This window comes from Scyliorhinus canicula, chromosome 9 (assembly GCF_902713615.1).
Source record: "Scyliorhinus canicula chromosome 9, sScyCan1.1, whole genome shotgun sequence".
Taxonomy (NCBI): domain Eukaryota; kingdom Metazoa; phylum Chordata; class Chondrichthyes; order Carcharhiniformes; family Scyliorhinidae; genus Scyliorhinus; species Scyliorhinus canicula.
The window spans coordinates 53,223,904-53,244,463 of record NC_052154.1 but is presented as its reverse complement, the minus strand read 5'-3'; positions in this window follow the sequence as shown (position 1 = coordinate 53,244,463).

Below are 20,560 nucleotides of genomic sequence, written 5' to 3'. Positions count from 1 at the left end.
GGGGTTTCTGCTACACATCAGCAAAAGTTAGGTTGATGAAGATGGAGAATCCCTGAGGAAATTCTGCTCCAATGGCATAGGGTTTAAAAAATATTACCTAAGGGCCAATTCAGCGATCTGCTCTCCTTAGTGTAGTCTTTCTTCCTTGATTCCCAAACACATGCTCATGTTTAGTAACAGTAAGATGTCTGACAACACCAGGTTGACAACAACAGGTTTGTTTCAAATCACTAGCTTTCAGAGCACTGCTTCTTCCTCAGGTGAATGAAGAGGTATGTTCCAGAAACATATATATAGTAAAAGTCAATGCTTTGAATGCAAGCATTTGCACGTAATTAAGTCTTTATAGATCCAGAGATAGGGGTAACCCCAGGTTAAAGAGGTGTGAATTGTCTCAAGCCAGGACAGTTGGTAGGATTTCGCAAGCCCAGGCCAGATGGTGGGGGATGAATGTAATGCAACATGAATTCAAGGTTCCGGTTGAGGCCGTACTCATGTGTGCGGAACTTGGCTATAAGTTTCTGCTCGGCAATTTTGCGTTTGCGTGCGTCCTGAAAGCCGCCTTGGAGAACGCTTACCCGGAGATCAGAGGCTGAACGCCCTTGACTGCTGAAGTATTCCCCGACTATAAGGGAACATTCCTGCCTGGCGATTATCGCCCGATGTCCGTTCATCCGTTGTCGCAGCGTCTGCATGGCCTCGCCAATGTACCATGCTTCAGGACATTCTTTCCTGCAGCGTACGAGGTAGCTCCGGGTCTGATCTCCAGGTAAGCGTTCTCCAAGACGGCCTTCAGGATGTGCAACAATGCAAAATCGCCGAGCAGAAACTTATAGCCAAGATCCGTACACATGAGTACGGCCTCAAATGGGACTTTGGATTCATGTCTCATTACATTCATTCTCCACCACCTGGCCTGGGCTTGCGAAATCCTACCAACTGTCCTGGCTTGAGACAATTCACACCTCTTTAACCTGGGGTTACTCCTATCTCTGAGTCTGTAAAGACTTAATGACCTGCAAATGCTCGCATTCAAATCATTGTCTTGCATCTTTGACTTTGTCTATAGGTATGTTTCTGGAACATACCTCTTCATTCACCTGAGGAAGGAGCAGTGCTCCAAAAGCTAGTGATTTGAAACAAACCTGTTGGACTTTAACCTGGTGTTGTAAGACTTCTTACTGTGCTCACCCCAGTCCAACGCCGGCATCTCCACATCATGTTAAGTAAGGCTCTCAATGAGAGCAGAGAACCACATGGTCAGTACAATTTTATTAACTTAAAATAAACTTACAATTAATTTTGCAATTAATTTTGAAAATAAACACAATTAATTCAGATTCTCATCTGAATTTCCCCTGTATATTACAAAAAAAGGTTTGTGCCGATCACTGTTTATTGGTTTCCTCCCACAAGTCCCAAAAGACGTGCTGTTAGGTAATTTGGACATTCTGAATTCTCCCTCTGTGTACCCGAAGAGGCGCCAGAATGTGGCGGCTAGGGGATTTTCACAGTAACTTTGTTGCAGTATGCCTAATTGTGACATTAATAAACATTATAAACTGAAATGAACTTCACGCAGTATGGAATAGTTTGCAGTAACCATGAAGAATGAAGAGTTTCTGGAATCATCTGCTTCACCTCTAGCCTGGGTCAATGTAACATCTGGAAAAATTGTATCAACACAAACAAAACAGCTTCAATTTATGTAGTGACTTTAACATAATATGTGCCGGGTAGCACAGTGGTGCAGTGGTTAGCACTGCTGCCTCATGGCGCTGAGGATCCGGGTTTGATCTCGGCCCCGGGTCACTGTCCGTGTGGACAGCACCGGACTGTTTGGAACTTTGTGCAGGTTAGGATATGGAGAGCAGAGTTTTCAATATATTCAGATTTACGGAGGTTAGGGGCAGCACGGTGGCGCAGTGGTTAGCACTGCTGGCTCACGGCACTGTGAGGTCCCAGGTTCGAATCCCGGCTCTGGGTCACTGTCTGTGTGGAGGTTGCACATTCCCCCCGTGTTTGCGTGGGTTTCGTCCCACAACCAAAGATGCGCAGGGTAGGTGGATTGGCCATGTTAAATTGCCCCTTAATTGGAAAAAGTGAATTGGGGACTCTAAGTTTTTTTTAAAAGGCTTACAGAAGTTAGAACGTATGGAGGCCAGCCAAGAGTGCTGAGTGTAATCTAAAAGTAATAAAGGAATGGATGATGGTTTCAGTATCAGAGGAGCTGAGGCAAAAACTGAGTCTAAGGTGAAAATATATAAAATAAGTAGATATCATAATATATTTTCCCAAACACATTTTAGAGAGGTTATTTTCATATAATTCAGTAAAATAGCATAAAAATGTCAATATACATCACAAAGTTAGACATGCAGTAATTGAAGTAAAAATCATTTTCTTATGCCAATAGAATCATAGACCTGAATTTTATCCAACCCCCCCCCCCCAAAACACCGCAGCCCCCCCCCCCCCCCCCAACCCCACAAGCACAGGTTTTGAGGCAGAAAGGTGCAAGGAATTACATGGAGGGGTTTCCCTCTGGGATCCCACCACCCCAATCTAAGAGAAATGTTATGATGGGGCGTGAAGGGCCTGGAGGGCTGGATTGGATAGGGGGAAGGGAAGCCATCTTTGCCCCAATTTAGCACCTTAAATGGCCACTTGATGGTCAGTTAACGGTCTTTTCCCACACAGCCTTCATTTCTAGGCTGGCGGATAGATGACAGAACGGGAAGTGGAGGGTAGGAAAACCTACATCTCGGACAGGAAAGTTGGGGAGGATGAGGCATCTCCAACAGAAGCTGGGGAAAGTGCAGGTGCTACCATTGGAACGGTCTACACCTGGAACGTGCTGGGTTTGGTGTTCTTGTGAATTACATGACGAGGGAAGTAGAGAGGGTTTTAGTCTAAATAGTGAGGGCAAAAGATCAAATGTGGAAAGATATCGTACATCAAAGAATAGAGACAAGGCAAGAAACGAAAATAGCAATATGGGAAAGGGGGGTCAGAGAATGACAGGAAGGGACAGGGAGAAAAAAACCTAAGAATGTACCAATAATCAGGACTTGATGTTACAAACATAATGAAAAGTCAAAACTAAAGGCTTTGGTTGGAATTCTCTGTTGGCTGACACTAAAATTGGGAAACGCGATTACGCGGAAAATAGGTTCTGACACCAAAATCGCGGCAGGCGCCAATTTGACACCAAATCGCAATTCTCCATCACCTTGACAGCTGTGTCAATGCCGTCCGGAACACACATGCAGTAAACACCATTTGCATATCATTAGCGGGCACGACTTGGTATTCTCCGGGGCCTCCATGATTCTCCGCCTCCGGTGGGCCGAGTTCCCGACGACACGGTTCACTTGTGCTTTTAAAAATCGTGAAAACGGCATCTTAGCTGCTGAGGGAGAGCGAAGGGATATGGAAAGTGTCCAACATTGTCATTGTTTGCTGACAGCTGTGCCGCTGGCCAGAGGGCTTCTGTCAGTGCTGAACACGGAACACCATTGCCGCAGCTGGAAAGGCAGCCATGCAGCTGCACACCGCTGACGGCCCACTGTGAACGTAGGGTCACAGGTCACATAGGTGTCTCCCCACGGCACTCCCTGACCCTCTGGCCCCAGCCGACCCAATCAGTGGGATGGGCATGCTCGAACTCAACCAGTGCCACCTTGTTGGCTGGGATGATATGTGTGGGGTGTGTAATGTGTTTATGTGGCTGCAGCTTGTCAGCCTCCCGAGTACCAATCACGGACCCAGCGAATCCCGAACTGTTTTTCATTGAAATCGATTGTGTTCCACATGGCGCCAGTACTAGTTCCTCCACAGTCATTGACTCGGTCCAGGTTCAGCGCCAGTTTTGCTGAAAGTCCATGTATCCTGCCCCAGCGTCAACGCGTAGTCTCAGGAATGGAGAATCCAGCCCTTTGTATCTGAATTGGTGTAGCTTCATAATAAAGTAAACAAACTGATAGTGCACATTGAAGTAAACAAATGTGATCTAATAACCATTACAAGGTCACGGCTGCAGGGTGTCAAGGATTTGGCTCTGAGTATTGAGGGTATTTAAATTCAAGGAGAATAGGAAGCTAGTTAAAGGTGGCGGGATAGCCCTGTTAGTGAAGGACAGCATTTGTGTGATAATTAGAGATGTCCATCGTTCAGGAGATCCGGATGAAGAATTGGTTTGGTTAGAGATGAGGAATAGTGGGGTAAATAAATCTCGAGTGGGAGTGGTCTACGGGCCCCCTAACAGTAAGCACAATGCAGGCCAAAATATACAAAAATAAATATTGGATGCCTGTGATAAAGGAACAGCAATAATCATGAGTGGCTTTAATTTACATATGAGCTGGATAATTCAGATTGGCAGTAGTAGCCTGGATGAGGAGATAATGGAATTATTTAGAGATGGTTTCTTGGAGCAGCACATTCTGGAACCAACCATAGAGCAGGTTATATTGTGTAGTGTGACAGGTGGATTCATTAATGACCTCAGAATAAAGGCACCCAGCCCCAGGTAGCAGTGACCACAATATGAAAATGAAAAATGAAATGAAAATGAAAATCGCTTATTGTCACGAGTAGGCTTCAATTAAGTTACTGTGAAAAGCCCCTAGTCGCCACATTCCGGCGCCTGTCCGGGGAGGCTGGTACAGGAATCGAACCGTGCTGCTGGCCTGCTTGGTCTGCTTTAAAAGCCAGCAATTTAGCCGAGTGAGCTAAACCAGCCCCAATAATATTGAATGGGAGAAGAATGGGTTTAAATAAGGGCAACTATGTGGGTATGAGAGCTGAATTAGCTGACGAGAACTAGGCTATTTGCCTAGAGAATTAGATCAATAGAGGAGCAATGGTGGACATTTAAGGGGATAAATCAGAATACTCAGAACTGTAAAAATGGATAGCAAGAATTTCTACAGGAATTTAAAGAAGAAAACAGAAAGCCAAGTGAGTGTTGGTTCTCTAGAGAGTGAGAATAGAAAGTTAACAATAGATAATATGGAAATAGTGGATGCAATGAACAAATAATATGATCTGTCTTCACCACAGAGATCACAGAAAACATTCCAGTAATAGCTATAAATCAGGTGGTGGGGGCAGCACGGTGGCCTAGTGGTTAGCACAACCACCTCACAGCGCTGAGGTCCCAGGTTCAATGCCGGCTCTGGGTCACTGTCCGTGTGGAGTTTGCACATTCTCCCCGTGTCTGCGTGGGTTTCGCCCCCACAACCCAAAAATGTGCAGAGTAGGTGGATTGGCCACGCTAAATTGTCCCTTAATTGGAAAAAATAATTGGGTAATCTAAATTTTTTTTTTAAATGATTCTTCTCATAAATCAGGTGATGGAAGGGAGAGAGGAACTTTGGGGGTGGAATTGCAACCCCCCCCAAAGGAAGTAGATGCATTTGGTGTTAATTTCAATTCGCATACCGCTGCAACCGGTCCACATCAGACGCCATTTCCCTGGCCCTACACTCATCCCGAGAGCATCTCGAAAACAAGGACTCCTACATCAGACTCCTATTTATTGACTATAGATCCGCCTTCAACACCATATACCTAGGACTTGGCTCTCCACTCTGCAACTGGTTCCTCGATTTTCTGACCAACAGACCACAGTCAGTAAGAATGAACACCAACACCACCTCCACAATACTCCTCAATACCGGGGCTCCGCAAGGCTGCGTACTTAGCCCCCTAATCTACTCCCTGTACACACACGACTGCATGGCAAAATTTGATTCCAACTCCCTCTTCAAGTTTACTGATGATACGACAATAGTGGGCCGGATCTCGAATAACGATGAGTCAGAATACAGGAGGGAGCTAGAGAACCTAGTGGAGTGGTGTAACGACAACAATCTCTCCCTCAATGCCGGCAAAACTAAAGAGCTGGTCATTGACTTCAGGAAGCAAAGTACTGTACACACCCCTATCAGCATCAACGGGGCCGAGGTGGAGATGGTTAGCAGTTTCAAATTCCTAGGGGTGCACATCACCAAAAATCTGTCATGGTTCACTCACGTCGACGCTATCACCAAGAAAGCACAACAGCGCCTATACTTCCTCAGGAAACTAAGGAAATTCGGCATGTCCACATTAACGCTTACCAACTTTTACAGATGCACCATAGAAAGCATCCTATCGGGCTGCATCACAGCCTGGTATGGCAACTGCTCGGCCCAGGACCGCAAGGAACTTCAGAGAGTCGTAAATACAGCCCAGTCCATCACACAAACCTGCCTCCCATCCATGGACTCCATCTACACCTCCCGCTGCCTGGGGAAAGCAGGCAGCATAATCAAGGATCCCTCCCACCCAGCTTACTCACTTTTCCAACTTCTTCCATCGGGCAGGAGATACAGAAGTCTGAGAACACGCACGAACAGACTCAAAAACAGCTTTTTCCCCACTGTCACCAGACTCCTAAATGACCCTCTTATTGACTGACCTCATTAACACTACACCCTGTATGCTTCATCCGATGCTAATGCTTATGTAGCTACATTGTATACCTTGTGTTGCCCTATTATGTATTCTCATGTATTTTCTTGAATTTTGTTTAATTCCCTTTTCTTCCCATGTACTGAATGATCTGTTGAGCTGCTTGCAGAAAAAAACTTTTCACTGTACCTCGGTACACGTGACAATAAACAAATCCAATCCAATCCAATCCAATTTTCTAAAATGCCCTCAATTCTGGAAAGGTTCCATCAGATTGGAAAGTAGCAAATATAACCCCTTTATTCAAGAAGGGAGGGAGGCAGAAAACAGGAAACTATAGGCCACTTAGCTTGACCTCTGTCAGGGGGAAGGTGCTGGAATCAATCATTGAGGAGATTATATTTGAGCAATTGGGAAGAGTCAGCATGGTTTTGTGAAAGGGAAATCTGGCAGTGCCAACTTGGCAGTGCTAACCTGTGGTGGAGGACAGTGCTGGAGCAATGCCCGGGCATGTCCATTCTGGAAAAAAATGAATGGGGACGTACCGGATTCACGGAGGGGGGGAGGGGGTTGAATACAAGGTCAAGCGGTGGATTCCAGCAGTCCCCTCTCCCCAACGCTAGGTGCCTAGATAGGGCCCTGAGTGCCTGGCAATGAGGGACCCGCAACGCGTGTTTGCTGGCTGATCTTTGGAAACCGCAGGCGTCTTTGCAAGTTCTGTTAAATCCCTGAGCAACCAGTAAATTCTGGTGAACTCAGGGATAATTGCCTTTGTGTTTCATTTGAGAGCCTAACTGGCATCCTGCCCCTATGCGTGGAATTCCTACGTCATGGTCCTTCCTATCCTGACTAAATTGGGCCATTTTTCCCAAAGCCAGGAATCGGATGCAGGTCCAATTCTCCCAGCCAGCCTGTCATCATGCCCATTCCAGCACATCCCACTAAATTCAGCTCAATGCTTCAGGTCGACAGCCTTTAATCAGAACTTTCCTGATTAATGGTCACTTTAACTCTAATTCTCTCTTCACAGGTGCTGCCAAATATGCTGAACACTTCCAGAATATTCTGCAATTATTTTCGGGCTTCTAGTATCTGCAATATTTTGTTTTTGTAAAGAAGAAGAGCTTTAGTTAGGTATTTGCAGCAAGAAGCTGGTCGATTGAACAGAAAAGGGGGATTGAAAAACTTTAAGAATGGACAATGCTGGTGGTATGAGATGGTGCAAGGCAGTGGAGAGATTTGGGCCAAAAGTTTACATTGATCAGGTGGGCTCACGCCCCCACATCATCGCGTACTCATGCATTATTTCAGGGTCGGGTGCACACAAGAGTCCGAAGCGCGCCCACCAAATATTGTCAGGCAATTTAGCCCATTGAGTGGCCCGTCCGTCTTTACGGTTGTCAGGCGGGCGAGTTGGATAGGTGGGCCTTTAGATTTTAGCTACAACCTCAATCCAGGACGTGATGAACTGTCAGGACTGAAATAGAAGTAACAAATGGGTCCCTGGACTGAGCTCTGTGTGGTTGTGCTGCCCAGACACCTGTGGCATTGTCTTAACTTCGCTATTTATTTTCCACCGGTCGGCAACTCCCTAAGACAGCTCCGCAGTGGTTGTCCCCCTGAGGGAGCACATTAGAAACATCAACCAGCCGCTCTCTTTTTTCGGCGCCTGCCCTCGTCACACCCTCCCCGGTAGCGCTCAGTCTTTCGCAGAGCATATGTCACGCTGAACGGCTGTTAATTGGCCAGCCAGCATGAAATTGTGCTCTGAGGCCGACCACAGCCAGCATCACTTTTCATGGCCGCTCCCATGCTAAGTGCGTGTGCCCCGATTGTTGCACAATTCAAGCCTGGGAAATAAAAATGAGGATTTCAATGAGGAGGAGAGGGTTTAAGGAAAGATTCTTCAGAGATTCCAGAGTCACACCTTGGGTCCAGAGAGAAGCTTTTTCTGCAGTCATGCCAGGGGCAGTACAACAGAGTTTGGCAATAAAGGGGAATGCCATGGATGACTCCATCAAATAGGAAGGAGGGGTGAGGAGAGATAAGACACCATTATCACAGTCACAGAGGACGCAGTGTTCAATTTTGTCCACAGTGATTTTGGTGCTGTGTGCAAGGCAGAAGCCAGACTGAAAGGATTAAAATGAGGAATTTTGGAAGAGATGAGAAATGGTCAAAGGGCAATGGTATATTCCAGGACCTTAGAGATGGAAACCTTACAGTGCAGAAGGAGGCCTTCTGCCTACTGAGTCTGCAAAATAGCACCCCAGCAGGCCCACTCCTCCGCCCCATCTCCATAACCCCACCTAACCTTTGGACGCTAAGGGGCAATTTAGCATGGCCAATCCACCTAGCCTGTCCATCTTTGGACTGTGGGAGAAAACCAGAACACCTGGAGGAAACCAACACAGGCATGAGGAGAATATGCAAACTCCAAGGTCAGTCAGCCATAGATCAGTGATGGTCTGCTTTTTGAGGAGCTAGATGATGAACAGAAATTTTGTAAGCAAGATGCACGTGGCACAAGATTTATTTACATTATTGACAAACTCTGGGCAGTGGAGGCTAGTTGATTGACCATGAGTTATCTATGGAGGGAATTGAAGCAACAGGAGATGATGCCAGAAAATGTAAATATTTGGGGGGTGGAGCATTGGTGTGCTGGACGAATAAGGGTGTCACGAGCACACGGGGTGAGGTGCAAAAGTTATAAACAGATGCATGGATGATCCCAGTCAGGTACGTTGAGGTTTGTGACATCTTCATAATTGGTACTGGATCTACGGATGAATGATTGGGGTGAAAAGTTTGAGGACTATTTTGGCATTAAAGACCCAGATTCCCAGGATGTTCTTGCAGTAAAAGGAGTTGGGTGAGGAGAGTGAGACATTGTGGTACGCATCATAGATCAGGCAATGAATTAGGAGACCGGTTGCTCAGCAGTTGCATCTGAGTTTGCAACTCTCTGACTTAAAGAAAAGAAGATGGAGAGTGTATCAGCAGATGACAAGGATAGGTAGTGACTTGGGACCAAGGCAACATCTGAGCAGGTCTCCAGTGGAAGAGAGGTTTACATCTGGAATTCTTTCCTTGCCTCAGCATGCAAAATTTACATCAGAGCATTATATTCATGAACAGGTTGCAAACACAATGCTGCTGACATAAAAATGGTGATGGCCCCTTTGGCCCTTCTCCATTCTAGAACTAAATAAAAAAGTTGCCAAATGCTTTTTATAAAATGAGTATTCCAATAAAACCATGAAAGGTGGTTCCTCTGTTGTTTTACAAGAGAAAATACTCATAGGCTGGTATTATTACCCCAAGTTAAAACAATTTCTGTCAATGTCTAAAGTATTTTGACATATTCTGTCAACAGCCTCAAATGTACTTTGGTCATTACATGAATCAGCTGACTTACAAAAGATTTACTTAAAAGAAGTGTAGTTTTACCTTTAACTGTTTGCCCTTGGCAGAACCACCTACATCACTGTTTTACTGGATTAAGTAATTGAGTTCAAACGTAAGTGGAAGTTTGAGATATGCCAGTTGTTGGCGAAGTATTTTAGGACAGGCAGGATGTTGCGTAAGCTCTATAATCTCTACAGCAGTCAACAAAGTATTTAAATTGCATTCGGGAAAGATGGAGAATTAAACAGCTGTGGTAATTTAAACTTCAGCACGGATTATTACTGAAATACAAAATACATATTTTTTAATGAGTATCTATTGTTAAATTCAAAAATAGAATATAGTTGTAATTAGCTGGTTTCCTCAACTTAATATATGGAAAGGGATGGATTCTTGTTTTGATGAACACGGGGAAAGGATCATTGTTACGTCTTCTGCAGTGTTTCAGGTTGAAAAAATATTCTACATGGATATTAAGCTGCAGGTGTCTGGTTTCAACATTCCATTAAGACCAGGGGGATTGATAATGCTGGTGTTTATCTTTACTGTAAGTAAAAATTTAACATTATTAGGCACTGATATTTTATCTTTCATTAAAAATACAGTTCAGCACTAATTTTATAAGGTGCTTTCGGTTGAAGGAGAATAGGTTTTGCTGAATGTACCATTCAATGTACCCAAAAAAATTGATGCAATTGTGCTACAATCCCAATTGATGTTATAACTGGATGGGAAGATTCTGGAATGAAACCCTGGCTCAAAAAACCATGGTGGGGGGAATTCTCCGCTAGCCGACACCAAAATCGGGAAGGCAATTGGGCAGAGAATAGCTCCTGATGCCGAAATCGCGGCAGGCGCCAATTTGAGGCCAATTTGCAATGCTCCAGCAACTCGACAGCGGCGTCAATGTGTGCTGGAAGGCACATACAGCCGACACCATTTGCATATCATTAGCGGGCCCGACCCAGTATTCTCCAGAGCCTCCGCGATTCTCCACTTCCGATGTGACCAGGAGGTGGACTGTGGGGTTGGGGTGGATGGGCATGAAATACCATTGCCGCAGCCGGCAAGGCAGCCGTGCAGCTGCGCACGCTGCTAACAGCCCACTTCAAACCTAGTGCCACAGATTATATAGATTTCCCCCCAGGGCACCCCCCTGGTTGTCCTCTGGCCCCAGCCGACTCATCAGCTGAATGGGCACGCTCCAGCACATCCAGTGCCATCTTTCTGGCTGGATAAGTGTGTGTGGGGATTGTAATGTGTACGTGCGGCTACAGCTTTTCAGCCTCCTGAGTGTCGATGATGAACCGGCAAATCCCGCACTGTTTTTCATTGTAATCGATTGTGTTCCACGCGGCACCGGTGCTAGCCCCACAACGGTAACAGAATCGATACAGGTGCTGCGCCAGTTTTCATGTCATTAAAGTCCACAGATTCTGCATTAGCGTCAACACTTAGCCTCAGGAACGGAGGATCCCCCCATTAACTTTTACTTCTGTTTTATAAAACGTGGAATAACAGAGTCATAGGACTGCTAATTAGTTTTCACAACAAGAAAAACATTTATTAAACATGAAAGGTTGGATCACTGCACAATACTCATTTACTCCCCCCTTAGTTCAACAAATACACACAAATTTGAAGATTAACACAGGTTAAAAAGTACATTTTAAGATACAATTGTCTCAGTAACACAAAGTCCCTTTTGAGTACACAGATTGACTGTGGTCAAATACACACACTCTGCTCTGAACCCAAGTTAGGGTATGTGGATTTTTCCTCAGGAGCCCTCCCAGATAATTTTTCACATGTGGGGCGCGTTTCTCCGAGCCCCGCACCGGGCCAGAGAATCGGCGCAACCGCGCCACGATGCCCTGACGCCGGCACGCAATTCTCCGAGGTGCAGCGAATCAGCGCCATTTGCGCTGGCACGTTTGGTGCGGTGCCACTGCGGGCCGCTGGAATCGGCAGGGTCGACAATTCTCCAGCCCGGATGGGCCGGGCGGCCGCTCCAACACGACAGAGTCCCGCTGGCGCCATTCACCCCTGACCGCTGCCGGTGGGAACTCTGCGGGAACACTCGGGGGGGCGGCCTGTGGGGGGGGGGGGGGAGAGAGAGGGAAGCTCCTTCACCAGGGGGGGCCCCCGATGGGGTCTGGCCCATGCTCGGGGCCCACCGATCGGCGGGCCGGGCCGGCCTCCCCCCCCCCCCCCCCCCCGGGGCTACTTCCTGGCGCGGCCGGCCCCTGAACACTGGCCCCGACCTACGCGTAAGAAGTTCCCCACGCATGCATAGGATGGCACGGCCCAACTGCGCATTCGCAGGATTGAGCTGCCCCCAACTGTGCATGCCCCATTTGGTGCCACGCAAGGAGGCTGGAGCGGCGTGCACTGCTCCAGCACCGTGCTGGAATAGGTCGTGCCCGAGTCTTGTTCGCGCCGTCGTGAAACACAACGGCATTCACGACGGCGCGAACACTTGGCCTCAATATCGGAGAATCGCGTCTGAGAGTTTCCATACCCCACTCCCAAAAACACACTTGAAATCTTCCCTCATAATTTCAATCCGAAATCCAGTCCAGGTTTTCCAAATTACACTTTTAAACAAAACTTCTGCTCCACTTTCAACAACAAATCCATCCGAAGATTTACATCACCCCATTTAGAGTTTCTTTGTTTTGCCTTATAAACAAACTACTCACAATTGCTTTATGTAGTATGTACTACTCTCTGTAGTAATCCACGGGAGGCAGGAGTTCCGTCACCACACCAATATTTATTTACAATAACGATATTACAGGAGCAGCTACAAACAGTGCTGCTAGCAGTCCAGTCAACTTAAGACTGGCTCACAAAGCCTACACAGGTGATTATATGGGCCCCCTCAATGAGCTATCATTGAGGGAGCTCATATTCCAATTGGCCAACCAATAAAGCCAATTGGAGTTCATTACACCCCTCCCCCACAAGGTCTGAGGAATTCCTGCCAGCTGGCATTCCTCTGAGCTTCTTCCTGCTCCTCATGACTGGGTCTGTCGCCTCTGTGTTGTCCGCCGGGTTGTTCTCCGAACTGGGCGGGGTGTACCTTATAGGTGCCCGTCTTTTCCTTGACGACCTCCTTGGAAGTTGTTCTTCCTCCTCCTCGGGGAGAGGTGTCGCGGCGGCCTCGTCGAGCGTGTCCATCTCCGACTCTGATGACTGGATGACGGGGTCCGGAGAAATTGCTCGGGACTGGGGTGTGGGTATCCTTTCCGTCTGGGCTATCCCAGCTTGAGGCGGTCCTGCTTCGCCTGCCTCCAGGTGTGGTTCCGCTGCCCTTATTTGGTCTAGGTGTTTCTTCAGCACCTTACCTCCTATTAAAACCTCATAGGATACGGGCCCTGTTTGGGACTCTACTGTGCCTTTGACCCACGTTGGTCCATTCCCATAATTCTTGGCCCAAACCGGTGCCCCCACCTGGAAATGTGTCTGCTGCCGACTATTATCATGCCCCCTGCGTTGGGCCTCCTGCTGTTTCTCCACTTTCCCCGTTAAATTTGGGAAAATGAGACTCAGCCTCGTTCACAGCCGCCTTCCCATTAAGAGTTCAGCTGGCGGTATGCCCATTGTGGAATGCGGTGTGGTCCTGTAATCAAACAGCCAGCGGGAGAGCTTTGTGTCCATTGACGTTGCCGGCTGCTTCTTGAGTCCCGCTTTAAGTGTCTGGACCGCTCTCTCTGCCAGCCCGTTGGTCGCTGGATGGTAGGGGGCCGTTTTGATGTGACGGACTCCGTTTTCCTTCAGGAATTTTCCAAATTCTCCACTTGTGAATGCTGTTCCGTTATCCGACACCAATACCTCCGGAAGTCCATGTGTTGCAAACGAGGCCCTGAGCTTTTCAATTGTCGATGCTGTGCTTGCCGTGTTTACCCGGTGGATGTCCAACCATTTGGAGTGGGCGTCCACTATCACCAAAAACATTGAGCCCATGAAAGGGCCAGCATGGTCAATATGCAGGCGGGTCCACGGTCTGCCTGGCCATTCCCACGGGTGCAATGGCGCCGCTGGTGGCACTCTTTGCCCCTGTTGGCACTCCTGGCACCGACGTACCAAGGCTGCTATGTCTGTGCCCAAACCTGGCCACCAAACGTAGCTTCGAGCTAGCATCTTCATTTTAGACACCCCTGGGTGTCCGTGATGTAACTCGGTTAAGAATGCCTGACGGCCCTGAGCTGGGATGATTACCCGGGCTCCCCATAATAGGATACCGTCTTCTACGGTTATTTGGTCCCTTCTGCTCCAGTATGGGTGCATCTGGGGCTCCACTGGTCTTTCCAGTTCCCCTGTTAGCAGTAAATGCTTCATCTTGGCTAAAACTGGGTCTTTTTGCGTCCACAACCGAATATGTTGTGCGTCTACTGGTAGGGTGTCCAAAAAATTTAGAGTAATTACTGTCTCCTCTACTTTTGGCATTTGCGGCGGAGTGTCCGGGAGGGGAAGTCTGCTCAAAGCATCTGCATGTGCTACTCGCGTTCCCGGTCTGTGCTCCAGAACGTATCTATATGCCGCCAGTAGCAACGCCAAGCGTTGGATACTAGCTGATGCAATCGGGGGTATTGACTTGTCTTCTTTTAATAACCCTAATAACGGCTTATAGTCTGTCACTATGGTGAATTTCCGCCCGTACAGATACTGGTGAAATTTTTTTACTGCGAATATCACCGCCAGTCCTTCCTTCTCAATTTGGGCGTACTTCCTCTCAGCCATCGCCAAGGTCCTCGAAGCATAGGCTATTGGCCGTTCTTCCCCAGTCCTTCCTCTATGGGCTAAAACGGCTCCTACCCCATAAGGGGATGCATCACAAGTGACCACCAACTCCCTCTAGGGTTTCTGTCGTTGTTACCCCACTCTGTCTGGTGCCAGAAACGGTCCTTCTCTGTTGGGGGAGCCTCAGCCGGTACTTCCCTCTGTCTCCAGTTAGTCCTGGCAGACTTGGGGGAAGTTCTGGGGTTTTCCTTTTTCCCTCTATTCCTCAGGTTTTTCCTGAGGGCGGCTATCTGGTAGCAGGACCCGTTGTGGTAGTCCCTCTCACAGGTATCTACCTCCATTGGCGTGCCCTGTAGTTCCTGCGCCCCACTTGCTGCCTTTTCTAGGGACAGTGCGAGCTGTAACGCCTGCCTGCAGTCTAGCTCTGTTTCCGCAAACAGGCGTTTCTGTATTGTGAGGTCGTTTATACCACACACTAACCGGTCCCGAAGCATTTCATTTAGCGTCAGGCCGAACTCACATTTTTCTGCCAGCCTTCTCAGGCGGGTCAAGAAATTCGTGACTGACTCCCTGTCTTCCCGCTTCGCTGTGTAGAATCTGTACCTACGCAAAATGAGGGGTGGTTTTGGGTCGTAGTGCTCTTTCACCAATTCCGTTACTTCTTGGAAAGTTTTCATGTCCGGCGCATCGGGATACCTCAGACTACGTATAATGGCAAAAGCTGAGGGTCCGCACGGCGACAGCAGGATAAGCCGTCTCCTTTCGTCCGTTAGTATATCATTTGCCCGGAAGAAGTAACACATTCTCTCCACATACTGGGACCAGTCCTCAATAGCCGGGTCGAATGCCTCTAACCTTCAAAAAAACGGCATTTTTAAAATGGCAAGGCTTACCCTCCGAGTGCGGCAACTGGTCTCTGCAAAATTCTTAGTTTACCTCGTCGCCACTGTAGTAATCCACGGGAGGCAGGAGTTCCGTCACCACACCGATATTTATTTACAATAACGATATTACAGGAGCAGCTACAAACAGTGCTGCTAGCAGTCCAGTCAACTTAAGACTGGCTCACAAAGCCTACACAGGTGATTATATGGGCCCCCTCAATGAGCTATCACTGAGGGAGCTCATATTCCAATTGGCCAACCAATAAAGCCAATTGGAGTTCATTACACTCTCGATTACCAGACTCTTATTAGAATGGAATCAGATGGTTGATTTGCACCTTAAATCTGCTGTCCCACTTTAAATATGGTTACTGCATTTGTCTCTTAACTCAGAACACTTTGTTTGCTCTTCCTTAAATCCTTTGAATCCGATATCTTTGTCTCTGTTGTCTTAACTCCAGTCGTCTTATGACGTTCTTCTGTCCCAATTGGAGGAGGGTGTTTTTTTTCAGGATCTAGCGGCCTATTTTGGGGCTAGAAGTGCTTCATTTCATTTTTCCAGGAGGATAGCCACCTTTCACACGTCCGCTCAGCACATCCCATCACTGGAAATCTTAACCTCTCACCCACCCATAAATATCAGTGTGAAGTGACCCATTTACTCACTGGAGAACAGTTCTTGGACAGATGCAACAAGTTGTCCCACGTCTGCACCAGAAAACTAATACATATTTCACTCACTGCCTCCAGGAATTAGCAGCCCAATCCAAGCTACCAAACAGCAGATCTGCCCCACTGGTTGTCAGCCATCAGCTCGTTATCAATGGTCAAGGAAACATATTGTTCAAAAATATATATTTTTCGGTACTCCTGTGAAAGAAATTAGCAGGTTGGCTTATAGACACCAGTCATATGGAGAATGTTGCAGAGATTGGAGATGGATCCACAGTGGTATTCTGCTTTGTCACCCTCTGTGCCAACCAGCTGAGGCATTATTTCGACATCTGGTCAATTTAGTTCTGTGAACCTCTATTCTAGATACCTTCAGGAATCAGAGAGTAGTTGGCCATCTTTTCATTGGTCCACTGGTAGATTTCTTCAAAGTGATTTTGACAGTATTCTCCATTTGAAGAAATGTCTTGCATTTCTATCATGCCTTTCCAAGTCTCCGGACGTCCCAAAGTGCTTTCCAGCTAATGAAGCACTTTTGAAGTGCGGTGGCTGTTGTCATTTAGGATTGCAAAGCAAGCTCCCACAAACAGTAAAGTGACGCGCCAATTCCCCTGCCCTTCTCCAAAATCATGCCAATGGAATCTTTGAATCTACCTTAGGGGGCAGGTAGAGCTTCGGGTCAATATCTCACCTGAAAGATGACAGGCGCCATTTCATGGAAATTAAACAGAGTCGAGTTTAGGGCACGTTTAGCTGGGTGTTTCCCGACACTTGTGCGCCACCAACGACACCACTATCAAATGGACTTTGCTTCATTTTTGGGTCTTGGCAAGGACGTCCTGTCGAGACTGCACTTCGGCTCATTTCCTGCACTAACAAGCTCAGTTCGCCACTGCACAAAGACATCAGTCCCGATCTTTACACCCTTCCACCGCGACCTCCGAACCACCACCCCCATGCCCCAACTTGCCAATTAGGGGGTTTGCGAGTCCCCCACAACCCACCATATAAGGGCAGAACACCCCCTGGGCCCTATCCCCAGCATGATGCCACCTGGGCACCTTGGCACTGCCAACTTGGCACCCTGGTATCTCATTACATTTCGCGAGGCTTAACAAGCATCGTAAATCCTGCGAGAGGCCACTCGAACGATTTACTGGCCTCATTGCATCCTGAGTCAGGCGCAACGAGGCCAGTAGATCAGGGCAGCATTGCTGCCTCACGGCGCCAAGGTCCCAGGTTCGATCCCGGCTCTGGGTCACTGTCCGTGTGGAGTTTGCACATTCTCCCCATGTTTGCGTGGGATTCGCCCCCGCAACCCAAAAAGATGTGCAGGGTAGGTGGATTGGCCGCGCTAAATTGCCCCTTAATTGGAAAAAATGAATTGGGTATACTAAATTTATTTATTTTTTAAAACGAGGCCAATAGATTGCACCTGGCACGTCGAGCAATGCAGTACTCCTTGTTTAAATGCACTGGAATGTCAACTTTTTGTGCTCACATCCTGGAGTTGGACTTGAACCTGACTGAGACCAGCTAAGCCACTGCCAGCATCTGCTGTGGTCTTGCTCATCATTTCTTCATTATTAATATTTCTCTGCCTGACCAGCCATTGACTCAGACCTGATTACTTCATGGATGGGTTTCAATTCAAAATGAAGTTATATGCTCTGTTCGGATAGCAGAGTCAATATAGAACAAGAGCAGAAGATTCTGGAAAAACGCAGCAGGTCTGGCAGCATCTGTAAGGAGGGAAAGCAGAGTTAACCTTTAGAGTCCTTCTGGCTCTTTGCCATAACTGAAGGGAGAGAGTATGTGTTAGATTTTCAAGTATAGCTGTGAAGGATTGCGACAAAAAGTAGCAACTTGAAGAAATATGACCTGGCGTGGAAGGGGAAGGGTGGGTTTGCATTGAGGTGATACATGTATAAGATATTTTTTAAAAGGTGTTTGAGATCATAGAGTCATGGAATTTACAGTGCAGAAGGAGGAGGAGAAAGGTCACAATCTAAAGCTGCTGAACTTAACGTTGAGCCCAAGGACTGCAACATGCTCGACCGGAGGATGAGATGCAGCTCCTCCAGCTTGTGTCGGAATTCACTGGAGCATGACAGCAGGTCAACTCTGCTACCTCACCTTCCAGATTCTGCCAGACCTGCTGGCATTTTCCAGCATCCTCTGTTCTAGTCTGAGATTCCAACGTCCGCAGTAAGTTATATGTTGGCTCGTTTTTAAAAAGGAAAACATTAAATAGACAAATTCCCCATTGTATATACCTGCCATGTATTTCACATTAGCTTAGTCAGGGCAATTGGGTGGCGGGCTGCAACATCATTTAGCAATGTCACAAAATAGAAGTACACACGTTTGATCATTTATTCTGTCGATATTTCAGTGTTTGCCATGTTGTGCTGGGGAGGCACCTAGAGGAGACAAGGCAAGGAGGAAATAGTCATCGAGGGATGTGTTACTGACTTTTCAAACACCTCCTGGGAACTATCTACAAAGTGATGTTGATAAATATTTGGGAGCAAGTCACCCGGTTTGTCAGACGTGATGGATCACTTCCTCTGTATAAGCAGATTTCTCACATGTCCCCTCTCATTTCTCAAGAGGTGCCGAGTATATTTTCAACTTGCCACTCAGGGGAGGTGGTGACACAGTGACATTGTCGCTGGACGCCCAGAGTAATGTCCTGGAGACCCTTGTTCAAATCCCACCACGGCAGGTGGTGGAATATGAACTCAATAAAACATCTGAAAATAAAAGCCTAATGATCACTATGAAACTATCGTTGATTGTCTGACTCACTAAGGCCCCTTTAGGGAAGGAAATCCGCCATCCTTATCTGGTCTGGCCAATATGTGATTCCAGATCCACAGCAATGTGGTTGGCTCTTAAATGGCCGAGCAGGCCACTCAGTCGTATTCAATCGCTACAAAGGAAACAAAAAGGAATGAAACCAGATGGACCACCCAACATTGGCCAAGGCACCATAAACGACAATGGCAAACACAGCCTTGTTGACCCTGCAAAGTCCTCCTGACTAACATCTGAAATGAAAATGAAATGAAATGAAAATCGCTTATTGTCACGAGTAGGCTTCAATGAAGTTACTGTGTAAAGCCCCTCGTCGCCACATTCCAGCGAGGCTGGTACGGGAATCGAACCATGCTGCTGGCCTGCTTGGTCTGCTTTAAAAGCCAGCGATTTAGCTGAGTGAGCTAAACAACAGCTTGACATAGTCATAGCTTACAGATACCAGCAGGACAGACCCAGCAGCATAGTGGTATACCGTTGGGAGGGAGGTTCCCTGGGCATCTTCAACATCAACTCTGCGGCGGCCATGGTGTCAGTGGTCGCACACAAGGCAGCTCCTGCTTGAAGGCATAGAAAAGAGCCCTTTTTACCTGAAAATGGGAGAAACTTCATCAGCAAAGTGCAGCTGAAGGTCGGAGGAGAAGTTCTGGACTGGCAAAACAGCGTCCTGGATTCAATAGGGCCAAGGTGGTGCTGTATCGACAGCAGGTCAGGTTTGAGGTGCTCTATCCAGCAAAACCATGGGTGACATTTGAGTGCCAGGAATATTACTTTGAGACCCCAGAAGCGGCCAATGACCTTATTAAGAAGCCCAACTGGGGGAGAACTGAACTTTATTGGGAGACGGAGGTGCCGGCACTTTGAAGTAACAGAAGAAACGGGTAGATGGGGGTTTGAGGGTGGGGGTGTTTTTCTTTTCCTCCCAGGTGGAGGGGTTCATTTTTCTTGTTGGGTCAACAATGGGTAGCAGGGGTGAAAAGTTTGTAATGGAACGGACGTCCCCCCTCCTGCTGCATGTGACGGTGTTTTTCTTTTATTTTGTGGTGCAGAAGGGGGCCATCTTGGATGGGCCTGGCATAAGGTGAAATTAGAAGGGGCAGAGCCAGAAGGAGAGGATGATAGACGGTACAGAGGAATGGAATCTAAGCCCCCGGTAAGGCTTATAACATGGAACATGCAAGGGCTCAATGGACCGGTGAAAAGATCTCGGGATTTCGCTCACCTCTGGCGTTTGATGGCGGATGTGGTCTTTCTGCAGAAGGCGCATCTCAGCGTGAAGGACCAGGTTAGGTTGTGAAAGGGATGGTTGGGTCAGGAATTTCACTCGGGGTTTGACTCGAAGTTGCGAGGGTGGCCATCTTGATGAGCAAGAAGACGGGGTTTGTAAGTGCGAAGAAAGTGATGGACCTGGGGGGGAGATATGTGATAGTGAGCGGGGTATTGGAGGGGATGCCGATGGTGTTGGTGAATGTATATGCACACCAAATTGGTACAATGTAGGGTTTGTGGTCCCAGATTTGGCTACACACCAGTTGATCATGGGAGGAGACTTGAATTGTGTCCTCAAG